This window comes from Cavia porcellus, unplaced genomic scaffold (assembly GCF_034190915.1).
Source record: "Cavia porcellus strain 051 isolate PalLab524CR breed Dunkin Hartley unplaced genomic scaffold, mCavPor4.1 scaffold_12, whole genome shotgun sequence".
Lineage (NCBI taxonomy): Eukaryota > Metazoa > Chordata > Mammalia > Rodentia > Caviidae > Cavia > Cavia porcellus.
Window position 1 is genome coordinate 39,141,590 of NW_026947495.1, and position 26,015 is coordinate 39,167,604.

The window sequence follows — 26,015 nt, forward strand, 5'->3', positions numbered from 1 at the left end:
TCCCCCAGAATGTTGCTAAAGCTGTAATCACACATGATGAGGGTCTGCTACTGGCAATAGACGTGTCTAGGAGGGACATGACTTGACGACTATTCCTGAAGACAGAATTATGGTGATGGATAAGGTATAAGAATAAAGTAGAAAGAGGACTTCACATTTTAGCTTTGTTGGCCTGGGGAGTATTGTTGGTAGGTAACAACTTTTAAAGCATTTTTCTGATATTATATGTGACTTATAAAATTCAGTGAATTATAAAGAAGAAAACAAAAAGCATCCATTACCCCAATATATAAAAAATAAGCATAGCTGACATTTCACTTGCATATCTATCTATCCTTTAAAATACATGTTTGAAAAGAGTCTAAGGATTCTATTTCTATTGGGAACTGTGGTCTCATAAGTTGCTTTAATGTACTCAACTTCATTTTGAATTCAACTATCGCTTTAGCTAAACAAACAAAAATGAGCTTGGTGTGATGTCACATGGTTGCATTCCTTAGGAGGCTGAGGCAGGAGGATCAAAAGTTTGAAGCCTACCTGGACAATTTAGCCACGCAGGGAGACTCTGTGAAAAAAAAAAAAAGAAAAGAAAAGGAAGAGATTGAACATGTAGCTCAGTAGAAAGCCCTGGGTTCAATTCCCAGTAGGCCAACAAATAACAAGCAAACAAATAAATAAGTAAGTTAGGCTCATAGCTGAAACTGTCAAAGGCAGAATTTTTTTCCCTGGGAAGAAAACTAAACAACTGGCAGGATGACACTGGTGACATGGCCTCATTAGTAGCAGCTTCTAAGCTGCAGAGGTAACTCAAGGCCAGACACTAAGGGACACAGTCAGGTGCTGTCTGATTAATTCATATTCAATTCATTCAAAGAGTTGGGCCCTGTAGGAAGACAAAGGCAGCGGCTATTTCCTCCTTGTTTCTCAGAAAATCCTAAAGGAACGCTAATTATTTTTGTCCGCTTGAACCTTGAGCTTGTGTAAACTTGGGCACATATATAAACTTGAGAAAAAATTTCTGAAGTCCAGGAGTAGTTGATCAAAACCACTTTATCCTTGGCCCTTCCAAATGAAGGGACTGGTTTTAAAAATGGAAAGGTTAAGGGTGCTTTTATTTGGAGATGAAATTATGGGGATTGGTAGAGGCAGGGAGAATCAGACAGGCCTGAAAAAAAAGCTCCAGGAATAAAGTTCAAGGACGAGGCAGCAGGGTGTCAAAGATGACCCTCGTGGTTCCTGGGGCAGCCCTCCCTGCAGGCTGGGCACGCGCGGGAGTGGGGTGCACTGCACATAGACCGGATGCGCAGGCCCCACTCCCCTGGCGACCCTGGAGTCCTTCTTGTGGAGACTCTCTGACCGCCCCAGCGCCTGGCACTGGTCAGACCTGCAGGGATAGGGATGGTTTCCCGGTCCTTTTCCAGGGTTCCAATTGCAAAGTCCAGGAGCGTGAAACACGATTTACAAAATTAAAAACCAGTCCCTTGACAGCGCCCGCACCTGGTGGCGCAGGAGTTAGGGACATGATTACTGGGGGTGTAGAACTGTGCTCTGGACCAGTCTAACTCAAATCCAGAAGCAAATTCCCATTTCCAAAGGAAGATCTGCTTCCTTATCTCTCTGTCTTCCACCCTGCACACTTTAAGTGGTTTCCGCTTGAGCCGGGTTTGGAGCTCAAGCTGCTCTGCAGCTCCGGTCCCGGAGTGAGCTTTGGCCTGGACCGAACGCTGCTGCGGGGCAGAGTCGCGCACAGGAAGGGACCAGAAAGCAGAGCAAATACTGCTTGCTCGGGACGTTCTCTAGGAACAGGCTGCCCAGGCAGGTCCCAAATCCCCTTTTCCGCTCTTCTGGAGCGCTGTGCCGGGCGCCCCACTACCTCAGGGTGGAGAGCTCCTGCCAGCTGGAGTTTGCAGACTAGAAGAGTTGCGGGGTGCGCCCGGGGCCAATGAGCGCCCCCGCGGAGGGCTCGGCTCCTCCTGTGCGCTCTGATTGGACCCGAGCCCCTCGAGGCCGGGCCAGCCCGCCACCCCTGTGGGCACAGGCGCTAGCTAGCGGGGCGCGAGTGGGCGTGGCGCGCGCGCCCCCCGCCGGCCCGCTCGCTCCCTCCCGCCCCGCCTCCCTCTGGCTCTCTTCCTGCGCTCCCGGCTCCGGCCGCGCGCTGGCGGGGCTCCGCATTGCACACTCTGGGGGCGCCGCAGTGTTCGTGGGATGGGGCAGCGGGCTGCCGCTGGTGGCCGGAATCCGCGCGCAGCCGAGGTGAGTAGAGGCGGGCTTCCCGGGAGACACAAAAGGGAACGCGGTGGAGGCCAGCGGCCCGGACTGATGCGGGGCCTGGGTCGGGCCAGGGAATGGGCCGGCGGGTACCAGGACAGCCCCTTAGGGGACCGCGCAGCAGGGGTCGCACCCCACTTGTGGGTTTTGCTCGGGACTGGACAGAGAGCGCTGCAGGCAGTCTGGGCGGGTCTAAGGGCAGGGTGTGTGCGCGTCTTCTGCTGGCGCGCGGCGGGGTGGGACAGAGACGTCAGGAGCTGCCAAGTTCAAGGCTGCGGGAAGCTTCTCTGGGCGAATTCAGCACGTTCTTGGAGCCAGGCGTGCGTCCGCAGGAACTCCAGCCGGAGAGTTCCCGGCCGCAGAGTGGCTGCGCCCCACATGTTGCTGCGGGGGGGGGGGCGGCGGCGCTGGCCCGGCTTCTGCCACCGCAGCTGCTGCAGGAGGAGGTGAGCTGGGCTCCTCCCAGCCGCGGTGAGGTCACGCTAGGCCCTGCGACCCCCCAGTCCCTACCCGGACCCGGGCGGGCACTGTCCACCTAAAGGATGGTGACTTCGCCTGGGCTTGACCTGGCGACCGTTTTTCTCTCTGGTAACAGCACTTCGGTTGGTTCCTATTTGACGAAGCAATCAATTTCAACTAAAGCTATCAGTGGGTCGATCTTACAGTAACCCCAGAACGCTCACCACTTCTGCCAACACCCCCTTCTCCATTAGTCGCCGGTCTCTCTCCCCATTATAGAACCCTCTCTTTCTTCTCTATGAGGTTTGAAACTTGATGTTTGGACATGAGTATATCTGGAGTGGTCCTAGGTAATCGTTAGTGCCACAACCGCTTGCCATCCTAAGGGACTCCAAATACTTGTTTTAATTCGGGGGTGTTGGGGGAAGGTGGTAACAGGTCTTCCATAGCAATGTGTTGTTAAAACAGCATTGACCTCCCAGGGCACATGACAAAAAGAATGTTAAGCTTTTCCCTCTGGTAACCTACCCAAGGTGTGACCTCCAAAATTCAATTTTCTTTGTGGGAGGCAAGGGAGTTTAGATTCTCCAGAGGGAAGCTTATTTCTTGTTAAATTGACTTGCGGTGACATACACTCTGTTCTGCTCGGCTCTGGCCAGCCATTGCGGATGCCTTGATATTATTAGAGCAATTCCCTTAAAGCCATTACATTTTCTTTCCAGTGAAAGGAACTCAAAGTAGCTGTTTAAAATTTCAGGTCTGCACCTTATTTCTCTGGGAGACTTGAATGGTTACTGTATATGTGCTCACGTGTACCAAGTTTGCAGAAGATATTTGGGCAGTCGTCCATGAAATGGCTTAATGCACATTTATGTTAAACCCATTTAAATGTAAAGCATCTATCTGTTTTCAATTTTAGTTTTCACCTCAACCAAAGGCACTACAGTGAAACTGGACTGAAAGAGGTTTCCTTGTTTAAACAGAGGTTTACAACGCTGAAGTCCTGAAAGCCTGGAGTAAACTCTGAGCTTGCAGGAATAGAAAGCCTGTTTAAAAAAAAGAATTAGTTCCTTGGCTTAAAAATATCAGAAATGCTTCCAAACCAAAAAGACAGACACAGCTCGTAGAGCCACATTTTGAAGCTGTGATAGACTTTTGTCAGAGGAACGTGTATAGTGCAGAAAGCATAAAGCATAAATGGAGCAAATTCTAAGAAAGGAAAATCAAATAAAAAGCATACCATGTGCTGTACATTTTACATGGCACATTGAAATTTACTATTAAAGTAATGTTTTTAATCTCCCTTTGGTAGAGATGGAACACCTGAGGCTCTCAGATTGATTTTTCCAGGGTAAATAACAGAGTTCAAATTCACATGGTTTCCGGATTCTTTTCTCTCTCCCTCCTTTATCTCCCGCCCTCCATTTCTGAATTTCTTCATTCTGAGTTACAACTTTAGTGTTTGCCTATTTCTATTTTCTGCACTTTTTTTTTTTTTCTTTTCTGTTCATCTCATACTGCTGGGGACCATTGTGTACTACTCCCAAAACATTTTTGGTCTCTGCTAAATTTCACTACAAAGATGCAGACTAATAAAGATAAGGAGAAAGATAATAGTGATTTTAAGGTATCACCTTTTTCATCATATTATTTTTGCTAGTGAGTTGTTAAAGATACAAGTACTGAAAACCCCAAAGAGTGATATTCCCAAAGAACGATAGTGTTTCAGTAAAATCATGTGATGTAGTGCCATGGATATTTGAGAAATAAGTAAGTTTCCGCTTTATAACCAGAAACTTATCATTTGGTTTCTAAACAAGAAAGTCTTAAATGAATAGCTAGGGTTATTCTTATTTGAAAAAGTAGTGTTTATTCTTATTATTCTTGTGAAGAACTGGTGAAACAGGTGACTTAAATAAACCAAATACTATTGTAGGAAAAGAAGCATCCATTTTTGAAAAGTCCAAGAATCCTCATTAACTAGTGAAAAAATGTAGTAAATATAGTGATTGAAAAATCATATTATTACTTGCATATCTAGCAATAAGAAACTTAATTATTGGCCTGTTGGTTATTTGTTATAGACCTATCATTTGTATATCCTTTCCTGGGAAGTTATTGCTCACAGTATTTATTTGTGGCATTGATTAATATTTATTAAGATAAGTAGTACTAACTTGTTTGCATTAATGTGAGTAGGTGTTGAATTTATTAAGTCATGGTTAGAGTGTGGGCTTTGGAGTATATCTTGGCTTCACATATAATGTGGAACTGCAGAAAATGGTGAACCTTTTTGTTTCAGTTTTCTTCTGTGTAACATGTGAATTGTGTACCTACCTCATTCAATTTTTTAGTTTTTGCATGCAGCAAATGTCTGGTGATTTCTCAGTGTGTAGCAGCTTTGCTTTAAATGCTACAGGTTTATGAGCAATTTCTTTGCCTATGAAGTTTGCAAGGTGGCACCTGAGATCTAGTGATGTAATGCATTTAAAGTGCTTAGCATGTAACATGACACCTAGCATGAGACACATGATTGTTAGCTGTTGATATGGTACATTCAATTCAGGAAATGTTCACTGAGTGCCTACCAGATACAATATAGATTGGAGCATATAATGAGACTAATACAGATTTCAATTCAATTCATTTCAATTCAGTGTCCTAATGGAGAGGGGACATCAAAGAAAAATGTCAAATACAAAAATCTTTCTCTAAAAAAGGAATGTGATGTTGACATATTAGGGAAAAAATACTTGAGAAAAGTCCAATTTCTCAAAAGAAAATGGGGAATACAAATGTGATTTTAAAAAAAGAGGAAATGTTTTGTGTTTATGCTCTTTAAAATACTGAATTCATAGGGAAGAATAAAAGAACGAACAAAATCTTAGGTATATGTAATAGAAAAATAATATTTGAAGGGTTATGTTATTAAATTGAACCTTAAAAGGGTTACATACACTGTGCACATTAGACATGAGGTAGCCAAAACTTAACTGAAGGGAAAAAATCCTTGCAATTGATTTCTTAATAATGAAAGACAAATACTGTGAAATAAGGATTGTCGTCCACTTGGCTTTCATCATATAGAACGTATGCTCAGAAAGAAAGAGATAAAACAGTGTAAACGAATCCTTTGCTTCTACTTTTGCTGAGTAATATTCTCGCATTCAGCCTCTCCAGCAGTACACACATTGGGGAGGTAATAGATCAAGAAGTGGCAGGTATTCGGGATCCTCCCAACCCAATCAACAGAGAAGATACAGATAAATCACCAGCACCAGGAGGCTTTCACCCAGGTGCACTGAGGAAATGTCCTGTGTCAGTGACAGCAATCTGGGCCTTTGATAGAACATTGGTAAGTGTCCTAAGAGCTTCTACCAGAGGAGGGGTTTCAGGAAGGACACTGGGCTGGTCAAATGTGACCCACATCCATGTGGATGACGGGGAGGTCAATATTCAAAGCAAACAGATTGTAGTAATTAATGACTTGTTTTGGAGAGAAGGGGATAAGGTATTTGAGTTAAAGGAGAAAAATGTATCCACTGTTAATATGTTACAGAAAATGTAATTTTAAAATGTTTCAAAAGCCTAATCAAGTCCCAGCTCCTTCTCTGTTCACAATCCTTTGTTATGAACGGGAGGTTGGCCAAGAAACAAGAAACAAAAGTGGAGATCAATAGGTACTTCTGAGTAGACAAATACGTTCTTCCAGGAAGTAGTTTGGAGATGGAGATGGTCTTATTTAACACATCTTCAATAATAGACAGCTCTTATGGTAAGTAAAAACCAAGCTACGGAAGTTGAATTATGAGAATGTCTTACAGGGCAACCTAAATGGGAAGAATAATGGAAGATTAAAGTCAAAATGGAAAATTGAAGATAAGTACACTCGGAAAAAGTAATCCCAAGCACACTTACAGGAGATGATTTTAAATTCTATTTCTATCAACAGACAACGTAACTGGCTAATATTTCTCAGCTCACCGAATTAAAGTCAATGTTAAGAAAAGAGTAAAGTATAAAACTGTATTGGTGTCATGCTATTTTTAAAAAATATATAGTTGAATATGTTTATGTAAATTTTCTATATCTGTTTTATCAACCTATATTGAGGAAAATATGTTTCAAAACATTAACAGTGCCTATCTCTGGGTGTTTCAGATTGGAGGTGATTTTTATTATAGTTTTTTGTGGCACCGAGGACCGAACTCACAACCTCGCACTTGCCAGGCAGGCGCTTACGCTGCTGAGCTAAGTCCCCGGCCCTTTATTATCTTTTTTTTACTTCAGTATTATTCCAAACTTCTTCAGTGTTGATATATTGTTTTAGAAAAAATGTTATGAAGAAAAGTTTATTATTGTGACTGAGGATTTCATGTAATCTTAGCTATGTCTTTCCGACTTCCACATTTGAAAATTTTATTGTCTTCTACCCTCACCCCCATTGTTTTCTCTGAAGGAAAGCATGCTGAAATGACAATTTTTTTTTTTTTTTTTTTTGCATGTGTGGTATTAGGGGAAAGAACGGTAGGAAATGAACACCAAATGCTTTCATATATTATGTGAGCCGGGAGCCCTGACAGGACCATTTTTGCCATCACTATTAGGATATGAAGAATCAGGTTCCTGAAGCATTGCTGATTCATTGATAGACTGTAAGCCATGTGACGACAGGGACCAAGCCTGTTTGTTTCCTTGCTAACAACATAACACTTGCCTTGGTACCTGGTACAGTGGATTCTACCAGTCAGTCATGTTGAATATCCTGAAAGTAATGAAGGGACCCAAAGTTCTCATAGAATCACAGAAATCTGAAGTGAGGCACGTGCCATTTTATCCTGAGGACTTGTGATTCAGTCCTCTTAATTTAACTTTGTGTCTAAGTCACCCTGATGTCCCCTGTATTGTAGGGCTCCTGGTGTGTGTTGGTCCTCTTGGATTCTCTAGCTTATTCGTGACTTGCTCTGGTTTCTGTCACTTACATGTATCTGTTATTTCACTTTGTTTCTGTGATGGGGACTGGTGGGGTTTTTTCTTCTCTTTGGCTCTAATTGTACCCCTTTCCCTGGCCATGGCTTGGGCTCATGACCTTTTTTCCTTACATGAGCCCCAGTGTATATGAACCCAGTTAGCTCTGGCTCTGTTTGGGAAAACTGGAATTTTTGCATTTTATGTCTTTTAAATATTTCTGTGATCTGAATATTGGTGTCCCCTGGTCTCAAAATTCATATTAGAACCAACAACCTGAAGTGCTAGCATTAAGAGGTGAGGCCGTTTGAGCCCGGTCCTGGTGAATTAATCAGCCTCTTCAGAAGGAGCTTCTTGCCCCTCTGTTCAGATGAGGATGAAGCAGCAGAGTGCCACATACAAGGCAGAGACTGAGCCCTCGCCAGGTGCCAAGTCTGCTACCTCCTTTGGCTGAACTTTCCAACCTCTAGAACTATAAACAATAAATGTCTCTTTTTGGGTAAAGTATGTAGTCTAAGGTAGTTTGTTATAGCAGCCTTAACTGCTAAAACAAATGTTAACACTTGATCCCCAGGAGGGGTCTAGGAGTCCTTGTGTATCATTCTCTGACATCAGCTTGATAAGGTGATGTGATCAAAATATTCAATATAAACCTGGTATTGTCAGAAAGCATCTTAGCAGAAAAATGTATCTTATTCTTATCTGAAATCTGCTGTGTGTATTAGAGCATGCAACTCTTGTCCTTTCAAGAACACAGATATTAGGGAATCAGCTAGAGTACTCAAGTGAGTTTGCAGAATTGTGACCAAAGACCTGGGGCAAGTAGCTGTTATCTGATGATGAGCTACAGAAAGAAACTGTGGCTCAAGGGACAGGGTGCAGTTACCTACAAGAGTATTCCTGTTTTCAGAAATCAGACTGCAGCACTTCTGTGGGCCAACCCAGAGGGTACTTAACTTGGGAGGCTGTAGGTCAGATGTTTCTCTTGAGAGCCCGGGTAATGGCCCACAGGCCCACATAGCACAAGATTTAGGTGTGGAGAGGATATCTGTACTTGACAGGTGTGGGGTCCTACAGCTGAGAAGGTCCAGGAGCAAAGGTGTAATTCCCATCTCCTGTGCTGCATTCCCATTGCTCATCCTTACTGTCTGTTGCCATGAGGATACAAAGTAAAATTTAAAATAGGTTTAAAAATATTTGGGTGTATGAATGAATAATTAGCATGCAAAATCAATTTTGGGTATAAAATCTTTGATAGTCTTTTGAAAGTCCGAGATATAAGAATTCTTAAATCCAGGGTGGTTGACTATTTAAATCATGATTGCTACTTATCTAAACAAATATCTTTAAGTACTTCAAATGATTAAATCAGAATGAGGTTAATGTACTTGAGTACTAGGGTTTTGGGTGAGCATTTTCAAAAGTATAATCCTTATATTTTTGTACGCTAAAAACAACAAAAATAAATATTGCATTAGTCTCATTTTTTTTCCTTTTCAGTACCAACTAGTAGGAATTAGCAAATTTACACATTATTTAAATTTTCATTCAAGACACCTGAAAATACTTGTTATTCTGTACCATAAAAGCAGTTTACATAATGTATAAATTTATTTCCACCTATTAAACGGCATTTATTACCTGCCATATTTTGTTTGCATGGCTTTTATCTATAGCTTTCTACCTGCTTGTGAGACACTGCATTCATTTTTCCACGGGACATTGTTGGTGTAGAGATTTGGGGTCTTGGCTCTCCTGTGTTGTAATTCCAGCTCTACCCATTGCTAGCTGAGTGACCTGGGGCAAGTTATTTAGTCTTCTCTAGCTTAACTGACTGACTGACCTTATCCAGTTGGTCACCCATAATCTTGATATCATTTGTCTCAACTATAAAATCAAGGAACTGCACAAATTAAACTTTAAATACCCCGGCGAGTAAGAACTAACATGTTTTTTGATGTTTAAAACTAATCACTAGTGTTGATCTGATAAAATGGTTTTGATTAACAAGAAGCATGCATAATTTAGATATACAGACCAAACTAAGTTAAACATACAGGATCCTGATCTTGGCTTCTAGGAGCAGAATAATTTTAAAATTGAATAATTTTAAAATGTTTAGCACATCTCAAAGTTTGTTCTTTTCTCATAACACTATATGGATTTTTACTGTTCTTTGACTTGATTATTCATGCGGAATACATTTAATTTCTTAGAGTTTTTCTATGTTGAAGAAGAAAAAATCTACTTTCAAGTACTCTAAAAATATTGCCACTTGAAAATACTGACTTTAATAGAAGTAATATTCTGCATTTATGTAGCAGTTTTCCAGAGAAGATCAAAGGCATAGTATTAGAAGTACATGGTTTTTCTTTTATGTGTAACTTCAGAGAACACTTTTCTTTTATCAAATTCTTTTAATTTAGATTCCCAGTCACTCAACTGAGTGAATTCACAGGAACTTTGACAGGGTTCTGACTCATCCTCAGTCAGATATATCAGGTCAGGAATGTTCTTCTAGCCTTTATTTCTCCATTGACAAGCCTTTATGTCTTTCAAGGCCTACCCCAATAGAGCCTCCCCAGACAAATCTCTTCTCCCAGTTCCTCCATCAGTCTAAAATTTACTTACACCTGTATTTTGTCCTGATATGCTGTTTTTTACATTCTTGCTTTTTGTTTATTTAATGACTTACTTCTCTTGGTTGCTAGGCTGAGCACACTCTCGCACAGTGAGCTCTCAAATATGTAACTAGAAGGAAGTCCTTAATAGAAAAAAGCTCAAAGATCCTAAGGAATCACAAAGCATTGGTTTAGGTGTCATGTGATATCTGCTAGCTAGTTTAGGTTTCTGCATGTCCAGGAAGAACAAAAGAATACCACAGTCTATGAAGGTCTGTCTTAGAATCTTCCTGCCTTGGTATCCTAGAACACTTTCTAGATGTGGAATTTGTCTTAAAGCTGACTTTAACTCTTGAGTCATTGATGACCTAGGCTTTGGAATGTTAAATATGACAGTTTCATAAGTGGAAGTAAAAACCTGTCAGCATCACACTTTTACTCAAGCGGTACTGTGCTTCTCAAAGAGTGTTGAGGCAAATGCTATTTCAGGGAAGAAAATAAGCATTCCCTTTCCCATTATCCTCATGTAATTATTCATGTGTAATTTCTTTGCTATCTCCTTTTTCTCTAGGTCACATGGTGGCTATTGAGTTATGCAAATAGACTATATTGAATGTCTTGATCTTTGTCTTAATAGAGGGTGATACAGGAAACTTTTTGCTATCCTACTGAAAAACCCCTTCATCAACCATTTCCCATAAAGCCCTTGTTTGTAGAAGGGAATGATGCATGTAGGGCTGGTGCTTTTTATACAGGGAATTAGACAAGGCGTGTTCTGTTTAATCTCTGTTAGCTAGGGTTTGTCATGTTTAATAACAGCCAGGTAACTCAAAATGTTTTAAGGAACACCAGGTGAGATATGACTGGGTCGGCATCAACTCCACCTAGTTCTAAAAAACAACTCAAAGTTTGACTTGTCCTGTTGCCCAGTGGTTTCCTTTCTTTTTGGGGGATAAGGGTTTGGGCAAGATAGGCAAGTGAAATCCAACAGGGTGCAAAGATGATATTGCCCCATTAATCTTATTCAGATGCTTAACTTTCTAAATGAAGGGCAGTACATGCCATAGACTAGAATAGCATTTTAAAGAAATGTACTGCCTGTAATGGTGCTTTCTTCTTAGGTTAGGAACTATGCAAAAGAGACCTTTGCTAGAAGGGCAATTTTTAGTTAGGCCATTAACATTCAAGAAGTGTAGAGTGCTATAGCCTCTATAAGACATTGCTGGAAAGCAGCAGCCTCATTTTGTATAGCTCCTGGGCAGTTCTGACATTGCATGTGGATTTCAGATCCCTCCTAGAGAAGCAGTGTACTGAATAAGACTGAACATGGAAAATAGAAAGGGAAAGAAGGCACTGCAGGACTTAGAATAGGGAGAGTGTCACGTACTTCATACTTGATTTAAGAAAATTTTCTGATCTTGTCTGGTTCTAGTCCTGTCAAGAGAATCTCTAAAAGTAAAAAGAAATACATTTAAGGAGAACCACAAAATTCCATTTGCTTTAAATTATCTCGAATTGCTATCATTCCTACCTTTATAGCCGCTGCCTTGCAGGTCACTGTCTGACTCTGGAGTCTAGAAAATTTGTGTTACAGGCTTCCCTGAGGGAAGGGCATGCACAGTAATGTAGCAAGTGAAGCTACATGCACTACAATTCTGGCAGGTGGTAAAAGTTGAAGGAAGATGAAGCCAAGCAAAAGGACTGAGACCTGGACACAGAAGAGATTACTTCTCCTTGATAAGATGTGGGTGGAAAAGAAAGGAAAATTGAGCACTTTCCCACTTTTATCTAAACTCTCATCAGGCTGTTTACTGTCACCACCAATTAGCTGGAGGACTTTGGCTAAGCCAGTTCACACTTTTGAACTTTAGTTTCCTCCTTTGTAAAATGTTAAACATCAGCACTTCCTGAGCAGGATTGAAAGGAGAGACATTGTTCTGTGGGACGTTGCAGGGATGAAAGAATGTGTGATGGCCAAAGATGAGTGTGCTTGGGAAGCCGAGGACCAAATAGTGCTTTCATTTTTTAAACTGCAGGAGTTTTCAGAACTTGTAATAACCGAATGTCCCCTCAGCATATCAGAAAGGAAACATACTGTTCAGTGAACCTGAAACTTACTTGCTGATGGTACCCATCGTGACGACTTCTTGCGGATCAGTGCTTTATACATCACAAAATGTAGATTAAGCCATATTTTGATGTTTGGGATCCTTCTGGATTTTAAATTTTGTGAATCTCTGTCTAGTTTGTCTCTTTTCCTGTTTTTTTTTTTTTTTTAGCTAACCCATTTGTATTTTACTTGCAAAAGTTTGTGTTCCATGCAAATCTTTTGTCAAAAATGTGCTGTTAGAAAGTCTCTGCTTCTGCTTTAAGAGAAATACATAGTGAGCATGCATATTTAACAAGTATGAATTTCTCCTTTATTTTTTTAGTATATGTGCTGCCAAAGCAAGCATTCCTCTTTATTTTTATATTTTAGACTACATCAAATCACAGGCAGTTAAAATACAAAAAATAAGTTTCCCAGATGCATGCACATGCATAGAGATACCCTAACAAAAATATTGAAACATGTATATTAATACAGTGGATAATATTTCAGAAAAACCTAACAGTTTGTAAAAGACCAAGATTTTATTCTGGCAGAAACTTTTCTAAGCAAGGTGACGTGATTAATTATAGAGCTGTGATGAAAAGATGATTGCTGAAGATACACAAAATGTATGCCCTTCATGTCTGGTCCTCGGGGCTGTAGGTGTTTATCATTCCTATCACACTAAGATTAATTTTGTGCCTTTTATTTGGCCTGTGCCAGATCTACCTTTGGCTTGATGAAGAGCAAGCAGAAGCTGTTGAGTTTTGCAGGTGTAAGTGAGGGAGTAGAGGCAGGTGGGATGTCCAGGGCAAGTCATGGTGATGTCTAGATGGTACCTCCACTTACTGAAAAAACCTCTTCTGCCAGAGGATATTGGGAGTGGCTGAAGATTGGGTGGTCATCTGTAATTCCTTGGCCATAAAGAGAGTAAGCATTTACACTTTCCCCCATATTCTTCAACTGCACTTTTTGAGTTCTCTGGAACTAGAGTACTCTGAATTTCTATAAATGATTTGCAGTCAGCATGTGATACTAGACTATGAGTTTGGCTTTCTTCATATGTTTTTGAACAAATAATTTTTCAAGTAATGTTAGAATGCAAAAGCTAAAACCTGCTAATTTCCTTTTACTAGTCATTTAAAATATATATTTCAAATATATGGTTTTCTGCCCTCTTAAAGTTAAAAAAAAAAAAAAACTTTGTTGAGCAGATATGGTGACTCCCATGTACAGTCCTAGCACTCAGGACTGTTGCGAGTTCAAGGCCAGCTTCTGCTACATAGTGACATATAGTCTCAAACAAACAAGAATTCTTATTGAATATTGTCTTATTTGGATTCAAGCTTACTTCTGATGAAACATCAATATTCCTATTTGGTTTTTCTCTAAATGTTTAAAAAACTAAAAATAGATAATAAGATCCTGCTCTGCCTTTACATCCCAAAGAAATGAAGTCAGCAGGTTAAAGAGATTTCATGGCTGTGTTTATTGAGGCACTGTTCAGTTAGCTAAAAAATAGAATTAGCTTATGTGCATATCAGCAAATGAATGAACAAAGAAAATGTGAAAGAAATATATATTTATTTTAACCATACAATAAGTCAAATGCTGTTTTTTGCAGCAAAATGGATGGAACTGGAAGATAAATTAGGAGAAATGAAATTAGCGAGACACAGAAAGCCACATATTCTTCCTCATAAGTACAAGCTTTAAAAAGTTGACATAAAGGTAGAACAGGGATTTTCTAGAAATTGGAAAGAGTATGCTTGAGCATGTATGTATGTGTGTGGGGTAGGTGGAAAAGGGTGGTCAGGTTTGATCAGTGCATATATGCATGTATGGAAATGTCACACTAAACACCATTAAACACGAACAATTAATACTTTTTAACAGAATTCAAGGCAGCATAAAATTCTGTGACACAAAACTGAAATATAAGCAGTCCCCAAATTGGAATTAGTTGTGTTAATTATCTATAGAGCACCAAATTGAATTTTGAAAACTTATGAATAATTGATAAGTATGTTTTGTCCAAGTGATAAAAGATGTTATAAGATATTGGCTTGCTTCTGAGGTCTCATGGTTCCTTGGCTTCACTGAATTATCTTGGGGACAATTGCATACTTTACTGCACCAGCTTTTGAATTCAGCTCTATCATTTTTAGAAGCCACCTTTTTTATTCTCTTTAACATATAAATGATGCCTCAGTTCACTGACTGCAAGCTCTGGCACAGAGTAGATGCTTGATAGATATTTGAGGAGTAGATTTTTCCTATTCAATCAGTATTTGCTAAGTAAATGAACAGATGAGCTAATGAGCAGTGCTTGTTATGATTGTCTCTATTCTCATGCCAGTAATGTAGGCATTACCTGGTATTGCATACCAATTTACTTAACAATTAAAACTAAATTTTTTTGTAACTCATAAGCTCTGATGTTAATTAGTCCTTGATGTTAACTTTCCAGTTTTTAAAGGTACACACATAAAATTAAAAGAGTTCTGCATGGGAGCTTTCGTATAGATTTCACAAAGCTGAATGGACGTGTCCATGTGATTGATTCTGTGATCAATGTGATTGATTCTGAAATGGAGCAACTCCATGAAACTTGAAAGAAACCTGAATCCTCTTGAATAGGACCGAGATACTCTATGAGACTGACCATAAATTCTGTAAAAACACTTGGAAGTGCTTTGTTTTGGTGTGTTACAGCATTTGTCCTCTGAAATGCTTAATTATTTTATGGATGAAGAATTTCTATGGAACTATATAACATTTAAGTCATCTTATATATAAAAAGGAGCTAGTTTGCATCTGGTCTATACATAATTGTTGATATTTTATAGGTAACACTCTTGATGTGTAGAAGGGTTGAAATTTCCAAGCCATTTGTTAAGCTTACTGACTAGTAAGTCTTTTGGGAAAGACTAGTTTGGGAAATGTCAGAGTGTCTTAGTTTGGCCTACTGTTACAAATTACCATGGACAGAAGTTCGTCAAATAGCAAGCAAACATTTATTGCTCACAGTTTTGAAAGCTAAGGAGTCTGAGATCAAGGTTTTGGCAGATCTAGTTCTTGGGTTGTCGATGGCCCTCTTCTCATCATATTCTCATATGGCAGATACAGAGAGAAAGAGAGAAGAAGCAACTTCTTTTATGTCTCTTCTTATAATGTCATTAATCCCAGTCATACAGGCCTCACTGTCATGACCTGATCACTTACCTAGGCCTCAGCTCTAAAAACCATCATATTCAGCATACAAATATGGGGGGAGATGCAAAAAATTCCGTCTATAGCACAGATACACATTATTTTCTTCTAGGATAGGGAGAGGAAAGTCTCCTGTGTCTTTGTTGCATTCCCCCAATTTTATCACTTCTCTGACAATTTAACTAAGTCATCACCAACATCTTTGCTTGATAAGGTGGAATTGATTTGTAAAAGCACCTGTCCATTTTAGTAAGCAATTTAATGGCAAAAGAATTGAAAGTACTTTAGGGATTTCACATTGGAATTTATTTTATTTGTTGTAATTTACACCCAAAATGATAGTACTGAGGTTTCCTTTCTCATCATTTTGAGCAGGTATTTGTGCCATTTTTTTTTTTGACAGTGCATAAGAATCTGGCTTTTACTGGTGATTTTGAGAATTGTTCACACTTGAACAGAGATTATAAGCTTAAGTTTAAATAACTTTGTAATCTTAAAAAGTCACTTCTTTTAATATTGTTTTGACACTGTCTACTTTTTAACATGTCCAACAGTTTGAATAATCTAACATTTCATGTCAATAGAAACACCAACATGTACTTTTATATGAGTCTTATTCAGGAATATAAAAAGAATATATAGGACATAGCATCCATTCTCATGGAACTTAGAATTTGCTTAGCTTTGCACTTCCCTTCCTCTCCTCTCTCCCCTCCCTTCTCTTTTTCTTTCTCCCCTCTCTTCTCTCTTCTCCTTTCCTCTTCTTCTTCCTCTGTCTCTTCCTCTTCCTCCTTTATCTCTGTCTCTGTCTCTCCTAAGTTGAGAGCTATTGGAAAATATGATACTAAGGAATGACCTGATTAATTAAATGATTTAAAGTATCTCTGACTACTGTGAGAATAAATAATAGGGTCAAGTTGGAAGTAGAGAGATTACTATTACAATAATTCAGAGGATGTGGGATTAATCTGTGTGGCTGCAGTGGAGATAGAAAGGGCATTCTTTGGAAACAATGCAGGAAATAAGATTAATTGAAAGGTACATTGTGGGGAAAGAATGAGAAAGCAATGTCAAAGATGATACCAATTTTGGGACCTTATCACCCGAAGGATGAGGTTGTCATTCACACAGATGCAAAAACTGAAGAGGAGCAGATTTAGAAGGGGATTAGATAACCTTTGAGTACCTCAAATTTGACCTATCTAGTAGTTTTTCAAATGGAGATACAAAGTAGGCAGTTGGAGATTTGAATATGTGCTCAGGGGTGGTATCTGGGCTGAAGGTACAATTTGGGGAGCCTCACAGTCTCTGTAAAGGCCATGAAATGGGGACAGATTCCACAAGAGTGAGGTGATCAGATCTTTATATCACCAACAGACTGAAAATAATTAAGTTGAAGTTGTGTGATCCTTTCTTGGGTGCAGAGAAAAACCTGAATTTAGAGACTGGAAGAGATGTAGGCTTTCATGGTATAGGAATTGAACTGGTCCTTGAAGATGGTTAGGGTATGAAGGAGTAGATAAATGAGGGGAGGGCATTTTGGTAGAAACACTAGAATGAAACACTGCAGTCCCTTAATAGAAACATAAAAAGAGAAAACAGACCAAGGTGATGGTAGAATTTTATCATATGTGGAAGGACTATAGGGTGGCGTCTCTGCATGGTGCATTTCCTAGGATCATGATATGCAAATGATAAAGAAGACTTGACTCCTATTGAAATCTTTAGTGTTTCCCAGCACTTCACTAACAGCTTTTCCTTTTTATCCTGCAGCTGGTACTGCCTCATATTTTGCAGTAACTTGAAACTGACATGTGGGGAATTTTAAGTACATATGTTATCAAAACAGATGTTTCACAGACTTCATAGACTATGAGGAGGTCATCTCAGCTTTCCAAAAGCAGACTGGAATTTGAATTTAGTTCTTCTTGTAATTTGATGTTCCCCAAATAACTATGTGGAAAATTTAAAATTTATTAGCAGATTTTTCTTGCTCTTAGATTTGAGAGAAATAGGCAGCTTTAATAACCTAAAAAATTATATACTGTGTTACCTAGAGGCAGATTATTGAATAACTTTATAGTTGCTTGGTGATAAATCTAAGGTACATATATATTTTAACCCTCTCTGGAACTTCGGAGTCATATTTAAAATGGAAAAAAAAATTCTGCATACTTTTTGGATACAAAGTGATAATTAAATGCAAGATTACCTCATAAAAAATACAAAGCATGCCGATCTCAGAACAATGTTTAGAGAAATTTTGTTCCTTGTTCCCTCTCCCTCCACCTTTTACTGAAATCTATATGCAAACCCAGTCGTGTTTTATTCTCTGCAACAGTTTCTTAGGAGTGACAAAAGTGAAGACTTTGGGAAGGCTTTTTGAGGCGATAAAAACAAATGAGATGTTTCTTCGGGTATTTTCCTTAAAGAATGCTAAAAACTTTGTGACAGTCATTGTCTGGAGTGACCAAGTGTGACAGTCCCTTTGGCCTCCAGAAGGTACAGATGTAACTCCTGACCGATTGCAACCTGACAGTTTGCCTGTATCCTTTGAGTCCTGTGAGTGCTGGTTGAATCAGAGCTACAGAAAGACCAAGTAGATCCTCTAGTGCTGTCCAGTAGAGCTCTCTCTATTCTACACATGTACTGGCCAGAAGATAGGCACTAGCCATGTATGGCTAGTATAGTTAAGAATGTGCCTCATGCAGTGGGGAACCTGCATTTGAAATTTGTTTCCTTTCAGTTATTTCAATGTAAGCAGGCAGATGAGGCAGTGTGCAGTGATGGCACAGCCCAAACTGACAGCTCTTAGGTGGTGCATGGGTAGATGGATAGATGCCCATGCTGTCCACATTGGTACCTCTCTACCACCCTGCTGAGTGTTCACAAGCAGACATTCATGTAGGGCAGGCACCCTTGATTACTTTTAGTAACTGACCCTCGCCTGGGACTTTGTGAAATCCCTCCCTCCTGTCTCCTCTGTACCTCGTGAATCGGCTTCTGTGGGTGTTGGTTAGAATGTAGCTGGCAGTGAGCAGCTGGGGACTGGGGGTGGGGAGAGAGGGTGTACAAGATAGAATAATAATGTTCAGTGAGATGAGGCCATTGTTACGATCTTAAAGGCCATTTTTCTCACAGAGATAGAGTAGCCTATTTAAGTATTTTTTCACTGCTTGAGAAAGAGAATAATCCTGTGGAATAGATTATGGAGGGTTGACTGTGTGATCTGCTCACAGAGTAGACCCAGCCTGGGAATTCTCTTATGGAGTATTGGTATTTCAGGACCATTAAAGTCATGCTTCTGGAATACAGTGGTGGCAGGAGATAGAGAAAAGAGGTCTTCGGCCTCTGAACCAGTTCTATATCTGAATGGACCATCTGACTGCTGCTTGTCAGCTAGCTATCCTCTTCCTGGATCAGAAGCTCCACCAATAGGACTTGCTGAGGAAGGTACTGAAAAGATTTGTTGATTGATACTTGTGTGGTCATTCTGCCACTCTCACTCATAAAACTAAATGGAGCTTATGTGTCAGGGGCTATGCTTCAGTTGCCATCTAAATGAGGAGGGAAAAAAATGTGTACACGGAAGAAGAAAACTAACACTAAAACACTCCATGAGATAGATCCCGAGTGAGCGGTGCAGGCAGTAAATACCATAGCCCATGTTTGTGCTCAGATGCATAAAGGATGTCAGGTGAAGAGGTATGAGACTTACTCTCTGGGGCTCCAGAAGGCAAAACTGATGGCATTTTTCTTGAAGAAGTGGTTTTTGAAGACCTATGGATGCAGAGTACTCTGGGGAAAGAGAATGATTTAAGAAGAGCCAGAAAATTGTAGAGTATGAAGATGTGACAGTGGCTACAAAATACTGGGAGATTCATTTCAGTTAGCAGAAGGAAAAGTTTTGGAAAACAGGCAAATATGAGGAGACTGCCCCAGTGTTCACAAAGGCACCCTCTATGGTGAGTGGGACAGAGGGGGCATATGCTGGCAGAGCCAGGGTCTGCCTGATCCACTGGCTCCTTCCTTTTATGAATAAAGTTTTATAGGAACACAGTCACACCCATTTGTTTAACTTTGGTTATGACTGCTTTGACCCTACAGTGGTAGAACTAAGTATTGCATAGCCCACAAAGCTTAAAGTGTTTATCATTTGGCTTTTACATTTATCATTTGGCTGGGCCCTAAAGAGAACTGCATCCAGTGATATGTAAAATCCTTTCTAAGGGATTCTGAAATAAGACTAGAGACTTGGAGAAGGCTTCTTGCAGGGGGTAGACTGTCAGTTGGACCTTGAAGGAGACATGGGCTGGTGCTTGGAGAAGCCTTTCTACAGACCACTGGGCAATCCAAATCCTCAGAACAGTTAGGTCACCATTCCACACTCATTCGTTCCTTTATGGAATCTCCAATTGATGTAGATGATAATCTGAAATATTCTTTGCCTACTTTTGGTAACATAAGCACCGACTCTGGTATTTTGATAACTTGCTAGTACAGAAATGCTCATTAAGTTGAATGTTTATAATTGAGCTTTATGGAGTTATTTTATTTTAATTATAATCATTTCACCTAGACACAACTTGGAATTTATTCACGTGTTCAGCTTAATTGTAGGATGTAGGAAATGATTGTTCCAAAATGGAAACATCACTGTATGTGCAGGAAGTGTCACTGGCGGAGTTAAGGGTAGGATGCGTATTACTATTCATGCCTTTTTAATTGATTAGCCTTTAAGGCTTCTGAAAATCTTTAAAAGTTGTTTTGTCAACATTAGACCAGCTGCTGTGTAATTATGATAGCTCTTCTTGCAGTTAAATTCTTTTAATAACGTGTTCAATCTGCCGATGCCAAAGTGCTTTGAACCTGTGATATATACTATAGAGAGCTTTTGTTTTTACTTACAGATGGTTGGTGCTGTTTTCTGGGCAACTCTGTAGAATTTTCACAGATATTTTAAAGATGAATTACTTCAAAATGAGAGGCAAATGGATATGAACATCAGGTTACTCCTTCTCCTCAAAAAATTGTTCATATGTGAGTTGAATTTTGAACTCGACTCATTACAACCTAAATATGTTCATTAAAAATTCTCCGCCTTGGAACTTCTGTTAGACTCTTTTCTTTCTTCAGCTTGTAAATGAAAACTTTGTGGTGCTCAGTAGATGATGGTAGAGATGATAGGGCTTGTGATGAGCATTTCTGCTTTAATGAAGAGCTCCAAAGAGCAGCCTTCTGTGCTGCAGGCTAAAGGTTCCCTTAGAAAACTAAATTTGAATTCAGTGGTGTATTCTGATGTTTTTTATTTTAATGCAGTACTATCCTGAAGTCTGGTGTAAAAAGATGTAAGTAAAAAAAAAAAAATGGAACTAAGGAAAAAAGGACTGCATAAACAGAAAGTTGTGTGTGTCTTACATCCCTGATACAAACCTTGCCCACATCTTCTGCTGCGTGGACAGATTGCTCAGATGGAGAAGGCTGATGCAAAGTGGGGCTGGAGTGTTGGTGGCTGCAGAGGTTGTTTCTGATAACTCAGATCACTTTGATAGCTTCTTCCCTTTAGCATTGTGTGAGGAAAAGACAAAGCCATTTAAGAAAGAAGCAAAGAAAAAATAAAGAAGCAAAGGGCTTGCTCTCTTGTTCAAACACCTGGTAGAACAGGGCCGCAGTGGTTTTGTGTGGTCCTTTCATCCCAATTGTATTAAGGAATGTGCCTATGTTGTTGGGGAAGCCCAAGGTGAGTCACGCAACCCTTGTGTTCCTCTTTTCTCTCTGCCCTGTGGTGAAAAAGGAGCTGGGAGTGCAATTGACCTTTTGCTGTTTGAAAATGTCAGTCTGCTTCAAGCTTGAATAGAAGCTCAAGAATATTAATGACCTTGAAAATCTGGAGAGATTGGCTTAGCGGTATTGGTTTATCTAATGTCTGAGCTAGCCAAGAATTGGGTCTCCTAACCCCACTCACAATGTGCAGATGTGTGTGCCTTGGCAGCTCTTGAGCCCTGTAAACTGGGGGCATTTGGGGGATTTGAAGGGCTGTGGATTTGTAAGTCTAAAGTACTTGGTGTGCTATAAAGTAGCACTGAGACACTATTATCAAGAGAACTAGAATTTATTTAATTAAAACTTACCTAATTCATTAAATTTCTTCCTGTATTTCTTCCTAGTAAATGGATTAATCTTTTGAGACCTATATTGAGTGCTAATTCAGAATATTTCTAATATTGTAGGACAGTAGAATAATCTACCAAGAAAAGTACCCTCAGTGTCAGCATTCTGTCTCTAAAAATTGAAGCTTAATGTCATTGCTTTTGGTGAAATCATTTTTTGTGAAGGTATGTACTATAATTATGGTGGTATGATAGGGATTAAATCTGTCTTCAAGTGTCAATTCTGATTGCTTATATGAGACTTGGTCTTTGAATTATTCTCATTATAAAAAATACTTCCTGTGCTTTATTAAAGTCATGGTATAGTGTTAGCAAACTTTAAGCTTTCAAACTTAATCTCACATTATTTTGAGATTGCACTGAATTTGAGAGAGGTGATGTTGATTTTCCCTCTGGTGCTAAGACAAGACCTAAGAGTCGCAAGCCCACATACGTATAAACATATGTATCCATACACGTGTAGTCGGTTCCCAGAGAACCCCGTTATTGAGCTCAGGTGGCTAAATGTCATAGAGGTCTTTGCTTTTCAAAATAGTCATCCTATAAGTCTGTGCTTCTCAAACTAATCATCCCTGTAAATGTCCAGGTACATTTGAAAGTACATTTGAAGGTATAAACTATTTGTTATCAAGTACTTAAATTCTTTTTTATGAACAGCAAACACTCAAGTCAAATGAACCTAGGGAAATTTATTTAAAATGATTCTCTTATACATGAGGCAGAATGTGTTCTGTTTGTTGTGGTTTGTTTGCCTTCATCTTGCTTTCTGTGAACTCTGAGGGTTGGTCTTTGCACTAGGGGTCTATGTGATAAGCTAAGAGAAAATTTCATGGTGATGGACTATGTAATCCTTCTTATATGTTATTAACTGTACAACAATTGCAAAAAGATACAAATAGTGTAATATAACTGCTGGAAAAACAGGACTCTAGTTGGTCCTTATGAGCAGAACTAGCATCTGATGCCTATCTTTTTTTGTCTTTCAGCTGTGCAGTTTTCATTCTTTCTTAACACAGTCCAGATGCAAACAGGGGCTGGTGAGCTCAAACACTTCTGAAATGTGTATGTGTCACAGATCATGGCACGATGTAGCAATGACTCATGCTCTCTCCAGTTCCAGATTCAGCAGTCCTAGGAAAAAGAGCTCATTGGCCCAGGTGGGGACAAATTTCACCATGGACCAATCAGCTATGGCTGGCAGTAAGACCATAGTGTATGAACTTGCTGTAGGTAGCCCCTTTCCTCTGTGTAATAGAAGAATCTCTGTGGGCTGGAGAAACTTGGTATGTACACATGAGATGTTTTCTTTCCTCATACACAGAGACATCACCCCTCTCCTCCCCACCAGGACTATCTAGCCCCTTCCAGATTATCTTTTTTTTTTTTTTTTTTTTTGGTCTACTCTTACTATCCTGCATGCAATTTTTATTTTAAAGGTTTGGTAAAGAACTTGAGGCTAAACATAATGTAGACAGGAGGAGAATTCCTGTGTTGATGAGTTAGAGCAGACCAGATCTCCTCTGCTCTTTTCCTTTGATCTCCAGTCATCCTTGTCTTCCCTTTTGTAATGTAGGGGGAAGTGGTAGTTCAGGAAAAGACAGATGAAAAGGTCAAATGATGATGCTCGCCATATACTTTTGGCCCAGGAGATGATGCCCTTTTCTAAAGGCTAAATGTTTTCTCAAGATTGATGGATCAGTCATGAGTCCAAAATTTCATGACTATCCCAGGAGATATTTATTCTTTTATGTTTGTATAACATATGTATGACGGTTGGGGAAAAGGTAGCTTTGATTTTTATTTGTTTCCTAATTTATTTTTATTATTCAGATTTATTTGCTTGCACTTTTATGGTGAGAAAGTTTTCCAATCTCATTTAACGTGCAACTCCTAAAAATAGTGGTATTTTCTGTGAGTGTTCACTTAAATAGGAGCAGTTTGTTCCCCATTTTGTCCTCACGTGAGTGGTGCTAACTTACTTAAGATCTGCTTCTGACAACCATTCACGGGTAATGCATTCCCAAAGGGGTTACAATAGATTTGTAAATCTTGTATTTTCAGCTCATGCCTAGTTATTACATCCTGATTGGCATTTAACCATTGAATTAGGGTTTTTTCCTGCTAAAGAGATTTTTATGAGCTTTAACTTCAAGTACCTCTATCTCTTGTCTGTTTGTATTATAGTTGACATTGAGTAAGCACATCCTGCAGTAAAAGGCATTGTCTTTCAGAATTGAGGGAGAATTTGGACACATGGTTACCTGATTTTGTTTTTCAGGTTCCCATTTAATAGACAGGTACATCAATAACAATCTCACCTGGCACATGTTAACATGATTACTTTAGTTTTTCCATCAGTGGGGATCTTATTCCCTGGGAGCTGTTTCCCTGGGCTTGATGACTGATATGGTCATAAATATATCCCTGAAGGGTAAAACTGTACCTGTTTCAGCACAGATGGAACAAAAATAAATGTCCCACTGTTTTAGTATTATAAGTTGAATCTCACTGCAGCATGAAATTTAAGGCAGTGATAATTCAATTTCTGTTCTTTATTTCTAGTTTTTTTAAGACACAATGTCTGAGTAAATAAAATAAAAAAATTTTTTGTGAGTTTTTCTGACCATATTGGATGTGTGGTTTGTTTTTTGCCCCTAAATAATACAATATTTTACACAGTATTTCAAAAACTATGACACCTTTAGAAGTTTTTATTACCTTTAATTATTGGATAGTAAATAAACAAGATAAGTTTTCTGCACCTATATATGTATTTTCATTGTATGCTTGTATTAGAGAGACTAAATAATGAATGGTGATCTTAAAGTTCTACTATATTATATTTATTTATTCAATCAACAATAATTCTATCTTTAGAAATTAAGATTTAGCAGGGAAATACAGATATGTAGCAAATCTACAATAAGGAATTACAGAAATCATGACAGAAGGTACAGTGAAACACAAAATTAGAAACTAGTTCAGGAATGGATTTGCCTAGTAGATGATAGTTGAAGAAAAAAAGAAAAGGAAGAATACACACAAAGACATAGCATAAAGTAGTCTAGTTGTTTGGGGGAACCCTTTGTTTAATTAAGGTGAGGGTATACAGTGTGAAGCAGTTTCTGAAATTGGGACACAAAAAAGAAAAGATAGGGCCTAATCATAGAGGAGTAGATATATTGGCTTGGAATATGAATTTTATTCTAGATGGTAGTATTTTTGTCACTTTGTTATATGTCTGGCAACTTACGATTATAAATACTCCATTATTGTCAACAAAAGAAAGTGTCGGAATCTTACAGAGGGAGACTAAAGCAATTGTATTAAGTCCTTACCTCAACCACTCAACCACACTGAGAAACTGGCTGTGGAAGCCGTTGTCTGTTTTCCATTACTGTAAGAGGGTGATAGGGGCTGGATTCTGCAAAGAGAGAGAGAGAGAGAGAGAGAGAGAGAGACAGACAGAGACAGAGAGACAGAGAGACAGAGACAGAGAGACAGAGAGACAGAGAGACAGAGACAGCCAGAGAGATAGAGAGACAGAGAGACAGAGAGACCTGTGTAGCCTATGTAGCTTATAGTTCAGGTAAAGGCCTCATGATAGATGACACCACAGTAGCAGGAGAAAATCATGGGGCAAGATACAAAACCAGATGACAGCTAGAATCCCACAACAATTATGCTAATCCTTTCCAGGGGTTACCACCAATGACTGATGACTTTCCACTAGGTTCTACATCTTAAAGTTTCTACCACCTCTTGACATCACCATACTGGGCATCAGGCTTTAGCTGGACCAGAGGAAACAAATCCAAACCACAGGAATGTCTTTAGACTTCTATAAACTGCAGATTTTTTTTTTTTCTTCTTCAAAAACTGAAATCAGGACATTGGGTTTTCTCTTGGTAGCTAAAGTCAAAAAGGACTGAAACTAAGCAGAAAATACTCAGATGTTAGACCCATATGTTAGAATAAGAGGAGAATTTAATGATTGTATAATACAATTTCCCACTTCACAGGTAGGCAAACCAAGACCCTGAGAGAACAACGAACTTGAAATTAAAAAATAATAAATGTCAGAAAGGGGCAAGACCAGCTCTTTAACTCCAAACACTAGATCATTCTGGTCTCAGACATATAGATGACATTCCTGCGGGTTTTTCATTTTTCCTCAAATTAGCACCCTTAAAGTTTTTAACAAGCATATCTGAAATATATCCC

General features: G+C 39.3%; 1 protein-coding gene across 2 annotated transcripts in view; it reads left to right on the forward strand.

The window, feature by feature from the left end:
* The first annotated feature begins 2,044 nt into the window (after positions 1-2,044).
* Positions 2,045-26,015, forward strand: part of Lypd6 (LY6/PLAUR domain containing 6) — a 118,105-nt gene continuing 94,134 nt past the window's right edge. The window contains exon 1 of one of the 2 annotated variants that reach the window (XM_063259050.1): positions 2,045-2,253. The gene's annotated coding sequence lies outside the window, so the exon portion shown is untranslated. The remainder of the gene's footprint in view (positions 2,254-26,015) is intronic. The other variant, XM_063259051.1, reaches the window with a different exon arrangement.